The sequence below is a fragment of the Solanum dulcamara genome, chromosome 5 (assembly GCF_947179165.1).
Source record: "Solanum dulcamara chromosome 5, daSolDulc1.2, whole genome shotgun sequence".
In the NCBI taxonomy this organism is placed as follows: domain Eukaryota; kingdom Viridiplantae; phylum Streptophyta; class Magnoliopsida; order Solanales; family Solanaceae; genus Solanum; species Solanum dulcamara.
The window spans coordinates 62,499,351-62,517,562 of NC_077241.1; the positions used below are offsets into that span (position 1 = coordinate 62,499,351).

Sequence of the window (18,212 nt, forward strand, 5' to 3'; positions counted from 1 at the left end):
ACACCTTATTCCTCCAAATTCAAGAACAACAACTCATCAACAACATCAAAACAATATCAATCATTATTATACATAATCATAAGCTAATTCCATCTATTTAATCCACCCAAAATAGTCCCTTAACCCATAAATCTCAACAAATCACAAAACGAGTTTATAACGCTATTTTCTCCGTTCTAATCCATTAAAACTCTAAATAAACTTGTTAACAATGAAAAAGAGACTTTAATATTACCTCAAATGTGCAACAACCACATTAAATCTTCTCCTTATTGGCTGATATTTAGCTCAAATTAAAGGCAACGTGACGTACAACACGTTTCTCTTCATGAGCTTTGAATTTCGAGATTCGGATTTTGGTCGGATTTGATTTCTCTCTAAGATCTTCCTCTCTCTCTCTTTGGAAATTTCTGATATTTCCTTGTTTGAGAATAAAGAAGGAAACTAAAAATATCCCTTAAATGATGTGGGTATTGGGCCTGACCCGAGTTGGAATCGGATTGAGCCGAATTCACTATTTAGCTTGACCCTCCTATCTTAAAACATCTATATCTCTTTTTCCCAATAACGTCTACCGACGCATGACCTATGGTTGGAAATATATTTCAATTGTCTACAACTTTTATTTTGAGAGTTTTTCCAAATTACCAAATTCTAAAGGGGTTATGGCCTCTCGAAGTCAGCTTACCTGAAAACATGACTTTAAGAAAAAATATTTGATGGCTTCTACTTTGATTAGGCTCAAGGGTCCTTCTTGAGATGTCTTTTACTTCACATCTATTATCCATATAACTTTTCATTTACAACAAATCATGCCATTTTAAAATTCCAAATTGAAAGTCCTTGAATTTATATCCGTTAGCTCACGAACAGTTCAAGATGCAAAAATATGGAATATAACACTTTCTTCTTTTGTTTTCTCTAAATTATGGTGTTGTCACAATCCGTTCTGGTCTTATAGGTATATCAATGGTGAAAAGGTTGGTCTAGAAAACTTTTTGAAAAGTGACTTAAAAAATTCTAGGCCAGGCCAGTGTTAGACGGAATTTGAGCGAGGTGAGGTCTAGGTAAATTTGAAAATAGAGTAGGGATAATTTAAAGATGTGAATTAGTTTTTCTAATATCTAAGACATTAAGAAGTCCATAAGACTTTTCCAAATTGAATTCGAGCGAATAGAATTTTAAGAATTGAACTTAGTGTGAAAGGGTTAGTTTGGAACATCTATGGGTGGAGGTACGTTGTAAAAAAGGGACTTTGAGGGAAAATCTGAGCTGAAGTATCGTGCAAGACACTATCGTAGGCATACGCCAGTTATAGCGCGATGTGTGCACTATAACAGGTATATCAAGCGCTACAGTGGGACTTCGGCCGCTATGGCAGAGCCATTATAGCGGGATAGAGCTGCTATAGCTGGGTAAGTTGAGATTTAGTGTAGAAAATTCTCAAAATCATTCATTAATTGGCCATCTCATTTTGAGGAACTAAAGGGCAACTTAGGGCATTTTTCACTAGTTTTTCATTGTATTCATCAATTAAGGTAAGTTAATTATTTCTCCAATTTGTAAATTTGATTCTAAGATTCAGAATCCATGAGAGTAACCTTGGAGAAGGATTTTAACTTGAAATTGATAGTGGGAAGCCCTATTTTGGATGGAAGTATAATTAATTGGCCTGGGGTTAGGATTTGCTTACAATCCGAGTATTGTTAGGCCATATATTGATTGATTATTGTATTTTATTATTGTTTTAGAGCAAGAATAAGACGAAATTTGTAATAAGGGGAAAGCTCAGGTTTCATAGAGTTTTCAAGGATTGATTATAAGTAGGTGATGATTTGTGTATTTCCAAATAATGTATGTATGCATGTCTACTTCTTTGCAATATTACTTGTGCAATGCATGTGAGGAAAACTAAAAGGTTAATGTGAAACGACACCATGTTGATGATTGCATGTGATGAACCTATTTGCTTACTTATGGCTTCAAGTGTGACTATTCATTGTGATTGTGAGTGTGAGTGTGCGTGTGTGTGATGTTTATTACTAATGGTTGGATCGGGTACCACGCCAATACAAGATATCTATATGATTGGCTCAAGCACCATGCTTGGTATGATTCATAAATAGTTGGCTTAGGCACCGCGTTGGTATACTAACAGTCTGTGTATGGGTTCCATGAGAGGACTAAGTATATGCTTTAGCGTGATCATGTGGGACATGTTTCATTCATAGGTTGATTCGGGATATTGTGATTGGGAAGCTATATTATCTTGTGACTTGATATTTATGTGTTGTCTTGTTTTACTATTCTGTGGTTACATGCTTACATTCATATTTTGGAATTGGCTATGTGATCCTACAAGTACATTGTGGTTTTGTAGTCATATGCACTTTTTCTTTTTTTGTTGAGTATAGGGCATATTCAGACAGCTATTGAGAGACCTCAGTTGAGAGATACTTGATAGTTCAAATTCAAGGGTGAGCTATTTCTTTCAAGCAGCTATGGATTCCTCTTTCTTTTTGTCCTTTCTTCTCGGACTCAAACATTCTTAGACTTTAGTTTTATGTTTACTATATAGGGTTGCATCCCTATTTTTTAGACTTTTGTTAGAAGTTTTGGTACTATGACTTTTAGGTTCTAAGAGGTTTATTTTTTGCAAATAATTTTTGATAACTATTGAATTTATGGGAACTCAAGCTTTAGTTGGTTTAAACTATTTTTACTAGCTTAATTGCATGACTTGTTTCTAAAAAGGATGTTGTTAGGTTTAGTAAATAGTCCTTCCACCAAGGGGTTAGTGTGGGTTCCATTCACGGTGGTCGAAATCGTGACAGGTGTGCTTGCGATTATATAATCAGTAAAGAAGTAACATAGATAGAAAAAAATTGAAAAAAATAAGAATTTTTTTTCGATGTAGTAGTTATTCAACTTAGGTATTTTACTACAAAGTTAAAAGTGAAAGATATTATATTTGAATACCTTTGTGGACATGGTGAAGCCACATAGTGAACTTTGTAATGGCCAAGTTTGAAACCCCTTTTTCTATGAATATATAATGCATTTCCCCAATCTTCCTCTCCATCTCAAGAGTTGAAAGCCAAATATTTTGCCCAAGATTAAGATTGAAGACTTGAAGAGTCCAAGTAGTGCCCTATAATTGAAGAACTCAACAACAACAACAACATATCCAGTGAAATTTTACTAAGTGAGGTTTGGGGAGAATAAAATATACGCAAACCTTACCACTATCTCATGGAGGTAGAAAAAATTATAACTCTTTCTTTTGGGGTTAGTGTTATGCTTAAGTTATGTATATTCTTTAGGGTTTGCAAATTTTATATTAGTAAAGATACTGGTTTAATGTTCTAAATATAGCAAAAAAAACTGCTTTATGTTTATTTTAATACTTAAAATGAGCAGATTTTATGAGTTGAAAACATCTATTGGTTTTATTTCTGTGTTAAGTTCTATGAAACAAAAGGAAGCCTCATGAACAAAGCTCACAATCCATAAATGGCCATACCCCTACCTTTTTCTATAAAATAATTTGAGGTTTATCTATCTTTTATGGTCAATTAAGTAATTTCAATCCTCGATAGTTTCTTGAGTATGATTTGAATTGTGTTTTCGTGTATGATGTGTTAAGATGATTTGTCTGTTTATTCACTTCTATAAATATTTCACTTACTAAAAAATCTCGCTATGCTACTTGGTATCTCAAGTCAAGTTTAATATAACATTGATATTAATAGGAGGCAGTTGATGATTTCAATTACAATGCATCTTTATATCTTAGCTAGATAATTTGGGGATTCCATGCTTCGTTATTGTACATATAGCTTGGATTCCTTGCCTCATATTGTTTATTTTATAAAGATTCTTAGCGGTTTGTGATGCCTTCTAAGGGAAGAAAGCATTGTCAAAATTTTATACCCGACATCCTTAACAACCTTCCCCATAATGTAATCAATGTCATTTTGATTCATTTTCCTTGTAAATATGCTGTGAGGACAAGCATTTTATCAAAAAAATGGAGGTATCACTGGTTTAGAGTTACAGAGTTGATGCTTGAAGAATCTCTTTGGAAAACAACAAAGAATTTACTAAACCCTATAGTTAAATTTAGGGAGATCATCTACCAACATTTGAACCTTCATAAAGGACCATTACTAAGTTCACACTCAATGTCATTCATCTAGAAAGTTGTCCTCAGATTGACAACTTCGTATTTTTCCTCAAGATTTACATTCAACATCTCATTTTGCACCTTTTATTTAGAAAACTATGCAAATTTTCGTCTTCAATTTTCACACGTTCGCAATTGAGACATCTAGATCTTCATTAATGCTCGATACATCATTCATCTACACTAAAAGAATTTGATAAGTTAATCAACCTGGAACTATGTGGAGTTTCAATTTTTTCTGAATTGCTAGAAAGTTTAATCTCTCATTGCCCCCTTACTTGAGGAATTGCTATTGTCTATCTCAGAGGATTTAGACAAGAATGAAATTAATGCCCCATGCTGAGATTATTTGATTTCATATGTGAGATAAGTTTTATCTACCTAAAGAATATCCCTCGTCTAGTAAAAGTGTTGGAATGTATGCGTCCACTGTCACTTAGGAACCATGTCCCTAAACAGAACAATCAAGAAACGAACAGCTAATACAAGTAAAGAACAAGACAAGATTTTAAGTGGAAAGTCTCCTTGCTCAAGAGAGGATGAACCACGACCTATCCAACAGGATTTTACCAACCATTCTTCACTAAGATGCAAGAGCAAAGTATTCTATTACAATATATTATAATTAGACACTAACCCTTTCCACCCCTTGACTTGCAATACCTCTATTACAAGACTTTAAGCCTAAGTAATATCTCTATTGCCCACTATCCCAACTAACTCTAGTTGAGGTAGACATTGAGAACTCCGATAAATTCTAACTCTAGCAATGACTCGAAAGCTAAGTAATAATTCTATTATCCACTACACAACCACCCCTAGGTTAACGTAGACTTTTCTAATCACTTCAAAGCTATCTCTAGCAATGAAGTCAAAATGACTCAATACAAAGAGAAGTAATCAATATTCTTTTATATGATAGAAACTGATTTTACAATGCTTAACATACTAGACTCAACATTATAATAAAACAGCAACCTAAAAACTATTCTTCAATAGTAGCTCGATCAGGTCCCTTGCTGCCTTGAGGAAGTTGTTCTATATTTGAGCACACACACCTTTTGCCTTTTTCCTAAAAAGTATGATGTGTAGAACTGAGTTGTTTCATGTCCTAAGGATAGTATTTGATACATAGAAGAAACAACCTAGTCTACTCTGATTCACTAGACGTCTATTGTCCTCAGCTGCTACCCACCAACCACAGCAGGTGGTGGAAACTTTTACTATTAGTTTCCATTGGTATGTAACACACATCGTTCATGGGACCAGGTCCGTCTAGGATAGAGATGAAGCATAAGAGAAATAACACAAAACAAGTGTAGAATAGTAGAGACAAGGCAAACAGTAGAGTCAAGGCAAACACTTCATTAATTAGAGAATAGCATTACAAAACATAGTTAATGAACTACAAATAAGAACTGCCAAGACTGCCACTAGACAAAAAGATAGTTTTAGGGAGTTGAAACGATTTGGGAATATTAAGAAGGAGGAGGTTGGAGAGGCAAATATCGAAGAAGGAGGGTCATTCGGGCATTCAAGCTCTCATTCTAGGGCTTCAAAGCAAAAATCTAGCCCGAACCAAGTCCCTCATTTTTCGTCTATATCATCTAAGCATTCAACCTTACAATCTCAGCATATCTGCTTGCAGTGTTATCGTCATCTCTTCATGCTCCTGCTTTAATTTCTTTTGTTGTTCTATGAGATCACAAACTTGGGATTTGGCCTTGTTTCCAGTTCTTTCCTCATCACAATCACATTAAATAAGAGTGATTTGTTAGAACGCTTGCTGATTGTTCCTTTGATTCATTTTCCGACTTTGACTCCAAAATGATCAAATACGAGGTTCACCAGGTAACTGTACCCCATCCCATGTTTACCATCCTTCACTATTCTCATCTTAAATACATGTTCCATCATCATGGCCGGAAGGTTGATTGCTTCAAGTTTCCTTAATGCCTCCATGAGGAATAGGTCTCAGGCTCATCAAGAATAGGAACATGCCATTCGAAAAAGTGCGTCCAACCCAGCACTTCAATGTCATCGACCAGGTCCTGTATGCTCTGTTTTTCCCTCACCTCTGGGTCAAAGACTCTCTCACTTAACACTTTTTGGATATGCAGAACCTGAATTCATTCTTTTGTTGCAGAATGACCTAAAAAGCTCTTATACCTGGTTCAGATTTCCAACTAGACCATTCTTCTCACAATTTTATCAACTGAACACTTAAATTCAATGAAACACAATATTTTAAATTTCTCTGACCGTTGACCATGCCTATATGGCAACTTATTAGTTGAGTTGGAAGAGATGCATGTTTTCATGCGTTAAAAGAAGCGTAACATAAAATATTTGGACTAAAACTAATTAAAATAAAAACAAAAACAAATAAAAAGACAAATAAATATAAAATTTGTCATCTCTATCTGCATTTCCCCAATTTCTTTTCTCTTTCAACACCATGATTGTTCTTCCCCCACCCAATTTCCATTTCTCTCTCTTTTTCCCTTTTCCCCATTTTCATAATCTTTAGTATGTTAGCAAAAAAAATCAGAACTCCTTTTATAGAGGCAATTGCTTCAGTTTTGTGAGATAAAAATATATAGAGAGAAGCTATTGGGTAATGGAAAGGGGTAAATTATAGGTCGCGAGGTGACACAGATATGATTATCTTGGAGAGTGAAGAATGATTGTTGCATGTCTTTGTGAAATTAGGTGGAATGTATGCATATATTAGAACATATAAAGATATTTTAGTATGGTTCATTGGCATTAATGGAGGAAATGGGTTCATAGTGGTGGATGAAGACCTTGTAAAAAAAATATGGCATAAAATTATGAACGATGAAAACTTGAATAACAATAATAATTTTTAGTTATTTAAAGTAGCGGTTACCGGCATGGTTAAGATTGCAATGGTGTCTCTGGTGTAAAAAATGGAGGAAGGAACAGAGTGAAAAAGGGAAAAGATTGAAAATTTTAAAATAAAGTAAAAAATAAGTGACGTGTAACTAAAAATCTGATGTGGATTATGACATGTCATTTTCATTATGTGTTTGATGCACGCAGAGTCAAAAGGGGTTAGAAGATTGTGTTTCATTGAGTTTAAGCTTTTTAGCCTTCCTCTTTTTACTAACTGAACCTGGTCCCTCTTCAGAGACAGGTTCTGTGGTAACTTCTTCCTCTTTTTTCATTTAACATTCTCATCTTTCACATCAACACCTTTTTGTCCTTAGCAACCTTTGTCCTTTCGATCAGCAAAGGGTGGCTTAAGTCCACCATTTCTCATATGAGTCAAGCTTTTGACAACCTAATCTTCTCCTATTGACAGAATATTCAAACATGGTATATTTTTCCAACAAATCACCATTGAAGTACCTCTTAGACATGATTGATGACACGGGACCAAGTTGAGAGGTTGAGGTATGGTCTAAGAAGGGTTCGATTTCAAGGGGTTGAAGGATGGACCTAACCTCCGAATGAGTAGAGGCATCTTAAGATAGAGAAGGAGAAGTAGTATAGATACATGTTTGCACTTGATCATGAGAGAAAACAACTTTAGTTGGGGTTTTCAGACCAGTTGGAAGAAGAGGTGAGTGAACAAGAGTGGATGGCAGAGAGACAATTTTGTCGGACACTGGAGTTTCGTCATCAGCAGTGGTGATCTTTTTTGAGGATGAGGGAGTATGAGATATGATTTTGAGAGAAGAAAATGAGATATGATAGAGAGAAGATACAACTTGAGGTTTCATTGTTTAAGCTCTAAAAGAGAAAATAAAGAAGTGTTAAGTTAAATGTTGTCTCAAGCCCCTAGGGTGGCGACGTTTGAGTGATCAGATATGATAGGATCCTTTTTAGAAAGAGGATGAGTGAAACATGGAAATCTCAATGACTCTTACTTATAATTTGAAAGTAATGTTAGGAATGTGAACCTCTGAGAAGGGACCAGGTCCCTTTCATAAAGTAGGAAGTTGGTTTGCACATATCTTTTCTGCCCTTTTTCCTACTTCATCTATCTCACCATGTGTGTATACCTACAATGGTATGAGTAATTCAAGACAATTATATTAACAAGATTTCGTATACCTATTTTCCAGATCCAGCCACAAGTGGATTGGTTGCATCCAATGAACTAGTTAGCATTTTCATGATCTGAATTAGCACCTCCAGACTGAGATTCAAGCTAATCTTGGTCATCTGCCTCTGTATCTTGGGAAGCACCAGGTCCCTCATCTGGTTCCTTATCTGCATCATCCTTTTCTTCATCAGGACTTTTCTGATTTAGGCTTTCATTGATTGGGCCTTCCATTAGACTGTCCCCCTGAATTTGAAGAAATTCCTCAACTTCTGAATCCTCCTCGATGTTGCACTCATTCCTTTTATCACAAATATGTGAGAGACACTTAACAAGATGTATTTCAGTTTGTTTACATAACACACATCCTCAATAGAGTATTTTAGTGACTTCCAATTCTTCTAATGCCAAGAATGTATTCTTTTTTGCCATTTCAAAAGGAGACACTACCACCTTGTAGTGCCTTAAGAAAGAGGAAGTTTTCTATCCTTCCTCTTGAATTTTCTTGCAAAAAGGATTACTTGTTAGCTTTTGGAACCTATTTAAGCTTGAGCTCCCAAAAGGCAGACAAAGGGGTAATCAACGTTTTCTTAGTCCAAAAGGGCAAGTTTTGTTTTCTCGTTTTAATGCTTGGACCAGGTCCCACCTTCAGGTTTTCTTTCTGCTTAGCATGTTCTGAGGAGCTTTTCACACTTTTTTTGAATTCTTCACAATCCCTTTTAATATGCCCATTTCCACCACATTGAATACACAACAGATTATCAACTACAGACACATACTTGCTATGTGGATTGAAAGGATGTTCTATTCTTGGACATCCAAGACCTCTTACATCATTTTATCCCTGGTTGATTAGATTAGTCAACATCTTTGAAGAGTTATCCCATTTTTACAGCCATGTCTAACTCTTGCTTGACTCTAACTAGGTCCCTTTCTAGCTGAAGATTTCTCTCTAGTTACAAGGCTAACTTTAACTTAGAGTTCTTCAAAACTCTCTTCAAGTTCCATCTCAATTCTATTTTCCTTACCTTTTAACTTGACATCAGTTAGAGGGTTTTTCTTCATCATTTCACAGAAATGGTTATTCTCAGTATCCAACATAGCAACTTTTTCTTCCAACTCAGTCATTTGAGTGACTAAGGAAATTTTTTCATCTTGAAATATATCAATGCTATTATTGAGAAAATCATTTTCAGCAGTTAACTCATAGAGTGAGTCACTCAAGACACCTGATTTTTTTAGTTTCTTGATGGAATAACAATCAATATTATCTTTGAGGTCAAGCAAGGTTACATGTCCATCAGTTTCATCTTCAGATTTTCCCATAAAGGCAAACATGCTATCGAACACATTTTCATCATCCTTAATAGCCAACATAGAGACATCCCCTGGATGTTCGGACTCTTCAGAATCACTTGAGGAATTTCCCCAAACAGCTAGAACTCTCTTTATAACATAATCAGCATCAGTTCTTCTTCTTGACTTCTCAAGGACCTGGTCCCATTTTCTATCTCTGTCTCCTCCAAGCTTGATGTATTCTTTGTGTTCCTGCTTGTTCAAGGGGCAATCTCTGATGAAATGTCCAGCCTTTCTACACTTGTGACATAGGTCATTTCTATTTGCTGATCTGCTGGTGTTTCCTTTCTTCATAGATCCACTATGCTTTCTCATAATCTTGTGAAATCTATAGGTCAAGTAGGTCATGTGCTCTTTTTCATCATTATTATCATCACTTTGACCAGACTTTAAAGCTAAGTACTTGTCCTTCTTATTGTCTTTTTTATGACTATCATTCTACTTGTTTAACTCATGGGTTTGAAGATTCCCAATAAGTACATCCATGGTAAGGGTCTTCAGATCCTTGGCCTCAGTAATATCATCCACCTTGCTTTCCCATGACTTGGAAGAAATCTCAGAACCTTTTGTACTAGCTTACTTTTATTGATGGGTTCTTCTAGACATCTCAGCTCATTGGTTATAGAAGAAAACCTGGTATACATTTCATGAATGGTATCTCATTCCTTCATGACAAAGTTCTCATACAACGTGGTTAGCATATTAACTTTGGATTCTTTAACTTGATCAGTTCCCTCATGAGCAGTCTTCAAGCATTCCTAGATCTGTTTAGCTTACTCACATGCTGGGATCCTATTGTATTCTTCAGCTCCAATACCACATACAAGAAGTTTTTTATCCTTGTAGTTCTTCTCAATCTTCTTTCTGTCAGTTTCACTGTATTGTTATCTAGTTTTAGGTATAATTTTAGTAACCTCTCTTTCCTTCAGTTCAGTTGTGGGAAAAAAAGGGCCATCAAGAACAATATTCCACAATTGACTATCTTCATCCATAAGAAAGTCAGGCATGTGAATTTTTCCACCAGCTATAGAACTATTCATTAAAACGAGAGGTCTTGTAGATGATTGTCTCTCCTCCAGATTTAGTGGAATAACTATTCTGTTACCGAAATCTCTTTGGATGTTAGCCGATTAGAGAGACTTGCTCTGATACCAAATATTGAATGTATGCATCCACTATCACTTAGGGACCTGGTCCCTAAATAAAATAATCAAGAAATAAATAGCTAATGCAAGTAATGAACAAGATAAGATTTTACGTAGAAAGGCTCCTTTCTCAAGGGAGGAAAAATCACGACCTGTCAAATATGATTTTACCAACCATTCTTCTCTAAGATGCAAGAGTAAAGTGTTTTATTACAACTTATTGTAACTAGACATTAACCCTCTCCACCTCTCGGCTTGTAATACCTCTATTACAAGAATTTGAGTATAAGAAATATCTCTATTGCCCACTGACCCAACTAACTCTAGTTCACGTAGACTTTGAACACTCCAATCAATGCTACTCTAGCAATGAATCGAAAACTAAGCAATAAGTCTATTGCCCACTACACAACTACTCTTAGGTTAATGTAGACTTTTCTAATCACTTTAAAGCTAACTCTAGCAATGAAGTTAAAATGACTTAATACAAAGAGATGTAATCAATATTCCTTTATATGATAAGAACTCATTTTACAATATTTAGCACAGTAGACTCAACACTACAATAAAACAGGAGCCTAAAAACTATTCTCCTATAGTAGCTCGATCAGGTCCCTTGTTGCCTTGAGGAAGTTGTTCTATCTTTGAGCACACACTCATTTTGCCTTTTTCCTTGAAAGTATGATGTGTAGAACTAAGTTGTTTCATGTACTAAGGATAGTATTTTATGTATGGACGAAACAACCTAGTCCACTCTGATTGGCTGGACGTGTGCTGTCCTTCAACTGCTGCCCACCAACCACAGTAGGTGGTGGCAGTTTTTACAATTGGTTCCCATTGGTCTGTGACACACATCATTCATGGGATCAGGTCCATCTATCAGGTCTCATGGTTAATAGTCTCCTCTAATTTGCCCACCAACCACAGCAGGTGGTGACAACTTTACAGCTAGTTCCCATTTGATCTGTGACACACATCGATTATAAGACCAGGTACCATGATTTGTTGATGCATAAAAACCTAAATTAGAACAAAAAGTATCTCTACAAGGTGACAGTGTGCAGGCAGAGAATTTGATTTTGCAAAGGTTATCAAGTCTTGTTGTGCTTTCGATCACCTTAGCTTTGACTCCTTTAATTCGGGGGTAAATGTTGCTCCATGACTTCATTGTTATGCACTTTAGCAGAAGGAATATCTTTTGGGCTGACTTAATCTTGAATTTATATAATTTTTTCTCCGTTCTCTGCTGAAGAAGGATATGAAGCACCAACAAGGCTTTCCTTTAATCTTAACAATGTTAAATGATTTTACCTGCCCGACATTTTGCTGGTGGAATCATATAAGCTCTCTATGCTCTGTGCTTGATAAGAAGCTTCCCATATTTGGAATACCTCGAAATGCGGGTTTGTAGTACTTTGACTTTTTTTTCTTTCTTATTTAGTGGTTATTTGTTGTACTTTTTGGATCTTCAATAATTTGAGAGTTGACTTCCTGTTATGTTTTTTAGGTTTTTGATGAAGATGATACTGATACTGATGAAGAATCCCTTGAATTGAAAAGTTTATCAGACATGACATTCAATCACCTTGGGGAAGTTAAGCTAGGAAACTTTATAGAAAAAATGTCTAAGATGCAGTTTATCAAGCATTTGTTAGCCAACTCCCCAGTGTGAGAGAAACGTTAATCGATCTACAGTTTCTAGATCAGGAACCTCTTGACCTACATGGATTTAAGCAAATCTTGCTATTTGGCTTAGAAGATTAAATTGAAAAGCGAGAAAGAAACGTTGATGTAGTATTATAACTCTCTATTCTACCTTGTTGTAACATCTATTTCTGAACATGAGCATTGCTTGGATGGATGCTTTGATTAGTTTGTTGTCATTACATGTTTATGGACTTTATATTTACTTCTTGCTTATGAATGATTTATCTCGGAGTTTTTGTTTTCTTCGATTTTGGAGGAACCAAAAAAGTGAATCACTCTCCAAATTGACATAGTAACGACTTAATCAAACAAAAATTTACTTGCACTGCGTATTTTACATCAAATTAATAAATGCATTAAAAAGAGGAAAAGTTGTATACACAAGCCTTTATTCATGGGTTCAAAGAATTTAGAGTTTGCATTTGTTGTTCCACTCAAAATTTCGTGTAGCAAACTATCAGGCAAATAGTCGGACATTGTTGGGGGATTTTAGACCACTTGAATAGTAGTTAACAATAACAAGTTAGTTTCTTGGATGGTCACCAAATTAATGAGTATATTTTATCAAAGTCATTTTTGTTTATTTTAAAATAGTATAGTCATTCAATTATGGGAATATTCTATCAGTCACTTTTTTTCCCAACAATAAAGTCATTCAATTTATAGGAATATTCTATCGGTGGCACTTTTTTTTTTTTGAACAATAAAGTTATTCAATTTACGGGAGTAAAACAAGTTATGACAAAAATGCTGAAGACAGAAAAATACTCTCATAAAAAATAGTAAAGATAATCAAAGTAAAAGAAATAACAATAATAATGATAATATAATAATAATAATAATAATAATAATAATAATAATAATAATAATAATAATAATAATAATAATAATAATAATAATAATAATAATAATAATAATAATAATACTGGTAAGGGAGCATATAGTTTCTCTAGGCTAGAACCATTCTCTACGGCTCTACCATTAGAAAGAGATAAATCGTTTGATTACATATTAATTGTCTACTCTAATTTTCGACCTCCATGTTCTCCTATCTAGAGTTATGTCCTCAGTGATTGAAGATTTATATTATATCATATCTAATCACCTCTCCATATTTCTTCATCAATCTATCACTCCATCTCCTTAAATATACTACTGCCAATTTTTCACACCTTCTTACTAGAAAATTTGCGTTTTTCTTTTCACATGTTTGAACTATCTCAGTCTCACTTCACGTATTTTGTCCACCACAAAGTTACTCCCATTTGCCCTGTATATCGGCATTAGTGATCCTGTTTCTCCTAGTATGTCCCGACAAAATCTTGCAATTTTTGTTTGCGTATATGAAAACATGAAAAGTTCAAATTAAAATTCGTCTGGCCCGATAGCTCAGTGAACTTGCTTATTATAACATCATACATGCACTTGACTACAGGGTCTCAATTTTTAATCAACTATATCAAATTGAACTAAATCTTGCTTTATTCGGTTAAACTTATACGTTGGTCAAACATATTTATAATTATTATTTATTTTATTTATACGTTACGTTGGATAAACACTCAAAAATATTTATAAGCAAAGTACTTATAAACCTAAAATAAGTTGGCTAATTCCAACTTATGAATTTTGAGCTTATAAGCACTCTGCACTTGTAGTTCGACTAAGAATTTTATCATTTTATTCTTAATATTTTTTTAATTATGAAAATGCCATTTTCAAAACGAATTCCTTATATTCCATATTTGTCGTTCATCTTTTTCTTTTCAAAATTATTTATAAATTTATAAATAAAAATTTGTAAAAGAAAGATTTATCAATATTTTTCTTATCTGTCAAGTGTTTATTATTAATTTCATAACTTTTATCTAAAGACACAACTTTTAATATTTCAAATTAATTTTACCATTTAAAAGCGTTTATCAACACGTAATATTTATCAGCTTTTTTAGTTAATCCAAACTCCAAAGGGCTCTAAATTCTTTTCTTAAGATTCATTTGGCTAATTGACCATAAACATATAAGAGTGCCAAATTCCCAGTATGTCGAGTCTTTTCCGAACTAGGCTTATTTCCAAATAAATTATTTTTAATCATTAATTATCATATAATCATATACAATGATTTATTCATTTAACATATTTTTTTTAACTTTGAATAAAACGCACCAGGAAATATTTAGAATCATTCTGCTGAAACTTTAACCAACGAGGTGATAGTGACAGGTAGGGTTGTAAAGGGCAAATCGATAAACCGCACCAAACCGACAAACTAAATCAAACCGGAAAAAAAACCGACTAGTGGTTTGATTTGGTGTTTGGAAAAAAAACCCGATCATTATAGGGTTGATTTGGTTTTAACTAAAAAAAAGTCAAACCGAACCCAAACCGACCCGATTATAGATATACTACTTTTAAATTATGTTATATATAAAAATATATATTAAAATATAATTTATAAATATTTTTTAAAATTCTTTCATAATTTTTGTTTTCTTTCTACATTTAGATTTGGACTTGAGAAGCACATCTAAATAATATACAAAAAAAGGTCATCTTATAAAGTTAAAACTTCAAACAGTGTTCTGCCTCCTTATATATTGATATTTTGTACTAGAACTTTTTTTAAGAAGTACTGTTCTGTGCTTTTTATTAGATACTATGAAAAACCCAAAAAAATCAAAAAACCCGAAAAACCCGAAAAAACCCAAAACACTCGAGAAAAATTAATATCGAAAAACCCGACTTTTATTGGTTTGGTTTGGTTTATAGATTTAATAACCCGACACAAATGGTTTGGTTTGGTTAGTAAAAAATCCGAACCAATCCAATCCATGTACACCCCTAGTGACAGGTTGTGGTTGCTAAAAAGCTACATTTTCATATCTCTATTGATTTAACATAAAGATTTTAATGGGGATAAATTTTTATGATACCTACATTATACAACGACATTCAGTGAGTCAAACAAGAAGAGTCGAACTATGCGGACGTCGGCCTTATAAGAAATGAAACATACAATCAGGGCAGAGCTAACTGGAGGTTTGGAGGTTCGAACGAACCCAATAGCTTTTCTGTAGAGTTTGCATTTGTATTAGAAAATTAAATAAATATATATGTATATTAACTTGTGAACCCCTCACAAAACTAACTGACGGCACAGTGTTAGGGAAGAAGTCATGGAAGCGCTTTCTCATACTAGAGTTGTGAGTTTAAACCCTATTATCATCAAAAATTTATCTTCCTTTTTAAAAGAAAGCATGTTTTACAATATTTTTCTCTTCTTTAGAATTTCAAACTCCTAATTCTCAAATCACCTACGGCCACAATCAACACCTCAGATCATGATGTTCCTTCCCCATCTTTGGAGTCGCTTGGAGAGAAAATATCCGAGCAGCAGCTAATCTCCATAAGGAATGACAAGACTTTGGTGAAAGGTAATTCATCCATCCCTCAAGATAATTTTACAAATGATTTGATTGTTTATATGAAAAAATAACGGGAAACGAGTGCTTCTAGGTGGCAGATTTAGTTGAGGAAGAGGAGCATATTATTTCTCCAGCAAGGAGTAAGTTAAGTCCTCAAGCATCCATATTTGTGTCTTCAAGTAAGGCAAATCCATCTATGGCAGTGACAGTTGATAACTCTAAAAAGAACTTGATCATTACCACCAAGGTATTGGAAAAGAGCCATGAGCCAGAAGCTGTAGTTTCAAGACTTAGTCCAACTACAACCAATGATATTGACTTGGGCAGTGACATGTTTGATGGGGATGATGAGGATGATATGCTAGACATATTATTTGATAAGGTAGCCAAGGATGGGGATTTCTCACCTAGACAATAAAGAGTGGAAGCAACAAAAGTAAATAGAAGACACATGAAAGGCTACATAGTTGGGATGGTAACGGGAATGGGGAATTTATTCCAAGGCACATATCGATACGACTGGCAAAGCAAAATTATATGACAGTTTCAATAATAATAAGCTCAAATAAATTCAAAAAGAAGTGATGAACTATCAAGTTTTGTTGGACATATTTGACGAAGAAGATACTTCAGGTTACTTCACACGGGCAAACTATCTTTTTTAATTCCTACATATATAAAATAAAGTTTGAGGTTAATAACTCAACTTTATTCTTAGATTTTATATTTTTGCATTACTTAAGCATCTTTATTTGTAGTATCATTACAGAGTGTACGTATTATAAACTCTATGATGATCATAGAATATGTAGTTTTCTCTAACTCTTATTTTCTTCATGTTTGTTAATTAGTAGCGGTTTGTTACCTCATTAGGATTAGTAAGGTAAGGCCTAGCCCCCTTGCTTGTACTTTTTTCTTTGAGATCCTTTTTCTTTATTAATAAAAACTATCCATAGGTACACCTTGCTTGGAAAAAAAAAGTGCTAATCCTGACTCCTGCATATAATTGAAGAACAGAAGGGTAGATGGGTACACTGTACTCACTGGACTGCCATCTATAGTTAATCTTTATATACCCTTTCCATTCTTCAAACAATCAAACTGCTTTTTCAATAAATGGACAAACACATGAATTGGAAAGAGAATATATATGTATATATATATATGTATGTATTTGGAGAATCCTATATATACATGTACAATAATTACAATAATTAATGATCAACATGGATTATGGTGCAGTGGTGGATTGTTTTACCTTAATTAGAGGTCTCGGGTTCGAACCCTGGGTATGGAAAAAATCATATTGGGAGCGTCACCCCCTAATGGGCCCTGCAGTGTGCGGTCCGAATTTAATTGGAGCTCTACGGACTCCGAACACCGGGTGAAAAACCAAAAAAAAATTACAATAACTAATGGGGAAAGAGAAGAAAAGAGAGAATTAAAGAAACGCAAAGAATGTGATAAAGAAATTTAAGTATGAAAAAGAAAGGTTCACGTGTTTGTTAGAGTGATGCTTTCACCAACATGGGTCGCATTAGAATGATTCGAGATTTTTTTTTATTCTTTAATCAGACATTTCAGGTTCAAGTCTATGAAAAAGAAAATACCCTGCTAATAAAGTTGTTTTTAAAAATGGATCTTGCAGTAGGCAAATTTAAATTTAGTCAGACATCAATAGACATCAGATAATGAATAATCAAAAGAAATGATACTTTTGATCCTAATTAGTAATTAACACCTAATTTAGCACATAGACTAGTGGCTTTCTTGATGGAAAAAAAAAAGGCTAGTAGTTTTTGTTTATTAATAACCACAAACAATTAAGAATATGTAACAAAGAAAGATGATGGGTACGTAAAGAGGAAAAGAGAATGCAATGAATTTAAAACTAATTGTATCTAATTATTGTTATGTTATTGTGATGGAGAATATGTAAACAGAAAGTGCATGATATATGATGGACATATGATTTGTTAGTAATTCTAACTATAAGAAGATTGAATTAATTTTTAAAAAATCCTTACAAACACCAAAGTATTTTTAATTATTTTTTGTCTAATAACTTCAATAAGTTGTAAATCCTTTTGTTGTCTAATTAATTACCATATCTCAAATAGATATTTCTTATACTTCTATTAGGAAATGAGGAATCGAATACGGATATGTTGTTTAAGTTTTGCCCCAAAAGCAATTGTGAAGTTTTTTTTTTGTCAATATATATTTCTACTACACGAAAGTACTTCTAAAATTTACAAATTACACCCGCATGTAAAAGCATTCATCAGAAACTTAGGGTGTGTTTGGTATTAAGGAAAAT

General features: G+C 33.9%; 1 pseudogene; it reads left to right on the forward strand.

Annotated features, from left to right (window-relative positions):
* Positions 1 to 3,893: 3,893 nt before the first annotated feature.
* LOC129890655 (F-box/FBD/LRR-repeat protein At1g13570-like) lies at positions 3,894 to 12,523 on the forward strand (annotated as a pseudogene).
* Positions 12,524 to 18,212: the final 5,689 nt, after the last annotated feature.